Source organism: Heterocephalus glaber, unplaced genomic scaffold (assembly GCF_053883595.1).
Source record: "Heterocephalus glaber isolate CG9 unplaced genomic scaffold, H.glaber_assembly_v1.0 deba00000331, whole genome shotgun sequence".
NCBI lineage: Eukaryota > Metazoa > Chordata > Mammalia > Rodentia > Bathyergidae > Heterocephalus > Heterocephalus glaber.
Window position 1 is genome coordinate 61,018,340 of NW_028258142.1, and position 6,000 is coordinate 61,024,339.

Sequence of the window (6,000 nt, forward strand, 5' to 3'; positions counted from 1 at the left end):
GTGAGTGTGGGACTGGGGATCAAACCCAGGACCTTCACACTCAGCTATATCCCTTTTTATATTCTTATTTTGAGACAGGGTCTTGCTAAGTCTCCAAACTGCTCAGGCTGGGCTTGAAACTTGAGATCCTCCTGCATCAGCCTTCCCGAGTGCTGAGGTTACAGATGGTGTACCATGACAGCAAGCTCATAGTATTACTTTTGTGATAAATCTTTGTAACCACGCAGGGACATCAGACAACGCCAAACTGGAAAACGTGCTATAAAAAAACAAGGCTTTACTATAACTTTAAAAAATGTGAAGGTTGTGAATGAAAGATACAAATTGTTCCAGAGTAAAAGAGACCAAGGAGATTTGCTGACTAAATGCAAAGGACAATCCTAGATTGAATCTTAGTCTGGAAATTTTTGTTTTGTTATGAAGAACATCATCTGACAACCCGAAAAGTACAAATCTGGTCAGTAGTATATTAGGTAATAGCAGTATTCAATGTTAATTGTCTAATTTTGATAATTTATTAGTAAAATGTTGTCCTTGTCATTAAGAAACCCACAGTGAAGTATTTAGAGGTCAAAGGACAATGTATTTGCAACTTTCATTCAAATGATTTATGAAAAAGAGATCTCTCTGTGCATGATTCTGTGTGTGTTTCCTGCACTTATGTGTGGAAAATAATGAACCAAATCTGGAGAATCTGGTTGAGAAGAATCTATGGGATTTCTTTGTACTATTCTTACAACTTTCTGTAGCACTGAAATTGTGTTAAAATTAAAAACCAGAGCACCATGCCTGCCTGGCAAGCACAAGGTCAATCTCCGGTACAAAAAACAAAATTAAAAATTGGGTAACAAAAGTAAATGAGAAAATAATAAAATTCTGATGTATGCCATAATATAGAGTGATACCTCAGTTCATGAACTTAATATTTTCCACAATTCTGGTCACAAACCAAGTTGGACAAGAACTGAAACAAATTTCTCCATAAGATCAACATTAAACCTAATCACTGAATTTGATTCAGTTTTTGTCCAATCCAGTTTGGAACCAGAATCATAGAATTCAGTTTGTGAGCCGAGGCACCGTGGAATATGAAACTTGAAGACACTGTGCTAAGTGAAATGGGCAAATATTGTCTGAGTCCATTTATACATAAGGAACCTTGAATGGTCAAATTCAGAGACTACAGTAGAAAACTTCCTCATGAGAAAGGACAAGAGCAGAGGGTTCCAGAGGCTGTGGAGAGAGAAGAACGGGGAGCTAGTGTTAATGGGTACACAGTTTCTGTTCTGTGGGATGGAAAGACTTCAGGAGATGGCTGATGGTAGAGGGTTGTTGGGGTTATATCCAGATGTCCCCCTAAAGCCTCATGGGATCATGGGCAGGACCTCTGTGAGGTGACTGGATTTTGGGGGTGAACAACTGGCTTGCTGTTAGAAGACAGGGTTTGGGGAGAAGAGCCTGTCACTGTGAGTGTGGCCTGGAAGGGTTCATCTCCCTTCCCAGCTTCTGCCTTGACTCCAACTGCTCCCTGTCCACCATGCCATGAGCAATTCTCTTCTGCCATGCTCCTCTGCAAGCCATCCTGCCTTGCACCCAGCTAAATATAGCCTGAAATGGGAGCTAAAATAAATGTCTCCTCCTTGAAGTTGCAGGTATTTGGTATTGTGTTTCAGCAACAAGAAAGTGACTAGGGCAAATTTTGGTACTAAGAAGTGGGGTCATTGCTGTGACACTACCTGACCTTGTAGTTGAGATGCCTTTGGAACTGGTTCTTAGGAGCAGTTTGGTAAGGTCTGGAGATGTTGACTGGAGAAGCAGCCCTACAAAGCTGTAAACTGAGCTCACTGGGAGATTCTGGTCAAAACGCAGATCAGAATGTGGATAAAAATGCAAATGGTAAAGACCATACTCAGGAGGTTTCATTTGGGAACCAGGACTCCATTGGCATTTGGACTGCAGGCCATGTGTGGTAAGCTCGGGCAGGAAATTTGTATACATTTTGCTCATGTCCAGGGACTTTGTAGGAGACTTGAGAGTAGGGGCAGTGGGCCAATTAACCTGACAGAAAATTTCAAGGCAGCCCAACATTCAATCTGTGGCAAGGGTACTGATGGGGGCTTTTAGCCACCTCAACATTGAGAATCAAGTGCAAACAGTACAACTGAGTGATTTTGAAAGTTTTGTGTCTCACCAGAAAGGAAGCTTCTGTAAAGTTGGAACTCAGGAGAGCTTGACTACTGAGAAGTTTGCCATTAGAAAGAAGCCAAAAGGCTGGGGATGTAGCTTAGTGGTGCCACACCTGCCTGGCAAGTGCAAAGTCCTGATTTCAATCTGTAGTATGAAGAAGAAAGAAGGAAGAAGAAGAAGAAGAAGAAGAAGAAGAAGAAGAAGAAGAAGAAGAAGAAGAAGAAGAAGAAGAAGAAGAAGAAGAAGAAGAAGAAGAAGAAGAAGAAGAAGAAGAAGAAGAAGAAAGAGAGAGAATTGCCAACAGTCATCACATCCTACAGAATATGGCCCTGACCCACCTCCTTGTAAGCTTCTATCCCAGTACCCATTTTGAGGTTTACCTCCCACTGTTCCTTTCTGATCTGCCAGATTAGATTACCAAACTGAATAAGGTTTAGGAAAATTGTCATTCCTAGGTCACAGTCTAATCATCTTCAGGATGCTGGCTATGCATCAAGGAGTCGCTCTTTCACCAGCTGAGAACAGAAGGTCTCCTTGTCCCAACCCTTACCAACTCTGCTTCCTTCAAGATCTGAGGTTTCCTGAGCAACTCACCTGAAGACCAGAGCACATGTGTCTGTTGTTGTTTACTGTTTTTTTGTTTAGTTTGTTTTTTTCTAGACAGGGTCTTGCTATGCATCCCAGGCTGGCCTCCAACTCACAGCGATCCTCCTGCCTCAGCCTCCCGAGTGCTGGGACCACAGATGTGTGCCACTACTCCTGGCTGTTTCCTGATTTTATTTTCACACCACCCACAGTGACACCTTCCACGTGGTGCATGCCCAAGGATATTCGTCAATATTTATCCAGTGAATGAGATCGTATTTCAGCAGTTTAAAATAATCACACGTGTTGTAGTGTTAGTGAGGTAAGAGCGCATCGGTTCATTGTAGAAAATCTGCAGAAGATGGAGAGCGGCAAGAGGGTGGATGTTGGGAGCATTTCTACATAATTCTGGGGGAGATCATTTCATAACTAAAGTACGGCTACAGCTGTCCAAGGCCCAGTGTCGCCTTGCCCATGAGCCAGCTACGGCATGTGAAAGTGTCGGTCTGTACCTCTGCTCACAGCTGAGGCCTCAATGGTCCCTGATGCTGGGATGCTCAAGGGGAGAGAACATCAGCGGGAGACATCCTGGTTCTCTGAGAACCAAGTAGGAATAAAAAAATAGGAAGGCTTCACCTGAGGGAAGGACAAATTCTTTTTGGTTTTTCCCAGTACCAGGGATCAAACTTAGGACCTTGCATTTGAAGGCAGGTGGTGAAACTACTGGGCTAAATCCCCAGCCCAGGACAAATTATTTATTAGCCTGCTATCCTGTCCCTCCTACTACTGTAAGAATGCTCTCCTTACTGCCCTCATCACCATAAGGTCACCGCTGCCCTCTGAGCCCTCAGTCACCTGATGGTCCCTCCAATTACTGTGTGTACCAGTAAATAGTGGTGAGCTGGGAAATGTCTTTGTCTTTGCCTGCTCAGAGGCACTGACATCCCAGCCCCCTGTGTGTTATGAAATTACACAAGTTGTCTTTCTTTCTTTAGCCCTTGGCATCCCCCTTTCTAGGCAGTCAGAAGATTGATTGGCCTCTGATAGGTGGATTCATCAGTTTTCTGTTACTGTGACAACATACCTGAGGCTCAGGGCATGCAAAGCAAAAAGGTTCATGCAGCTTGCAGCACTGGAGGCCGGATGTGCAAACAGCATGATGTTGGCTCTGAGCAGGGCCCTGGTGGTGTCACCCAGCCCAGGAGGCATCACAGTGGGAGCAGGAGAGGGAGAAGTCACAGGATGAAACCGGAAGCCAGACCACGGGGACGTGCCCTTCGTGTATCAGCCTTCTCATGAACATTAACTCCATCTACCCCTCCAGGGCAGCACCCAGGACTCCAGGACCGAGCTCCCTCTCAAACAGCATGGAAACCACAGCAAGCCGCAACCCACAACTCAGGAGAGCGCTCTTCGCGATTAGGGTCCACAACAATCAACCCTGACCCAACAAAGGAAGCTGAGTCCTGAACAAGAACCTCAATGTTTTATTTTCGCTTGTTCTGTGTGTCGGTAAACACTGAAATAATGACCACAGCAGATGTAGTTTAGAGGCTAACCCCAGAAGCCCCAGGTTAAGATAAAATAAACCCACAATGTCATTTAGCCAAACTCTGCAAACCCTCACAACTTTAGTCCTCAAGAACAGTCAATGGCTGGGCATGGTGGTGCACACCTGGGATCCCAGCACTCAGGAGGCTGAGGCAGGAGGATTACAGTGAGGTCAAGGCCAGCCTGGGCTGTATAATGAGACCCTGTCTCAAAAAACCAAAAAAACCCCACAGCCAGTCGATGGACAGGTGACCACTGTGTCGGTCTAGGGCTCATCCAGGACGCCCACCACATCCCACAGGCAGTCAGAGGGGATGAGTACAAAGTTCTCAGCCAGTGCCCCCCAGTGTATTTTCCAGCTCAGGCATCTTAAAGCCAGACAAGGATTGTCTAACAGCAAATTAGTTAAATCTCTACATATCCTGACGTTCAGGAATATGAAATGCATGCTATGTTTCCCTGGACTAAAGTTTAGTTTGCATTTTCCATGTAGGAATGGTTTCACTGTCACTTGCGAAATATTCAGTGAGGAAAAAATGGGAGAAGAAAGCACGTGTTGGAGTTGCAATAAAGAGAAAGCTTTTTTCTAAATACTGCTAAAATTTTAAAAAGAGAAGGTCTTTTGTGGATTGGGCTTCAATATCACACAGAAGGGCTCATATCTTAGGTTCCTAAAAAGAACTGTCACTTGGCCACTCAAGGAAATGTGACAGGGTCCAGGTGTGGTGGCATATGCCCGTGATCTCAGCACTTTGGGAGGCTGAGGCAGGAGGATTCCAAGTCTGAGCCCAGCCTGGGCAACCTAGTGACTTAGTGAGACCCAGTCTCCTAAAAATAGAGCTGGGGATGTAGCCCATGCAAAGGACTTGGGTTCAATCCCCAGGACTGCAAAAACCAAACCAAAACAAAGTGGTGACGGAGGCTGGGATATGTCTCAGTGGTGGAGCGCTTGCCTAACAAGTCAGGTGCCCTGGGTTCCATCCTCAGCATACGCCAGCGTGCACACGCGCGCGCGCACACACATGCACACAATGAGATGCATACTCAGATTTGGTGACCATGTTTCAGGAGCCATAAAAAGCCTCAGGCAGAAGCAGCGTGAAGCTCCGCGGCCGACCCAGGCCCCGCCCACGCCACGGTGAGGTCCGCTTAAGGCCCAATCTCCCCCCCCACCCCGCGACTCTGGCCTTCTGGGTTTTCTTCTACCTGGTCCCACACTACAGAGGCACAGGGGATTATAAAGACCCTTGATCTGAGGGCCACAAGATAGAGCAGAACTTAGTAACAGAAAGAGGGCTTCTCAGGCTCCTCGATAAAAATGGAAGCTCTGTGGAAAAGTAAAGAGAATCTCTACAATAAAGGCACATCAGAACACTGTACTTGGTCTGCTGCTGCCTTGCTGAGACTCATTGACTTGTACATGCACACGGATTCCTACATTGCCTACTGTGACCGCAGAGACATACCCTGAAGGAGGCCCATAATTTCTATTTTTTGCTATATGCAAAAAGAAAAAAAATTTTCTTTTTTCTCTTATTTTTAATTCTTAATTTTTACTCTTCAAATTTTTACTTTTCTTTCTTTTCTTTTATCTTTTCTCTCTCTCTCTCTCTCTCTCTCACTTTTTCTCTCGCTGTCCCACATTGCTCTTCATCTCCCCATTTGTTCCTTTCTGGA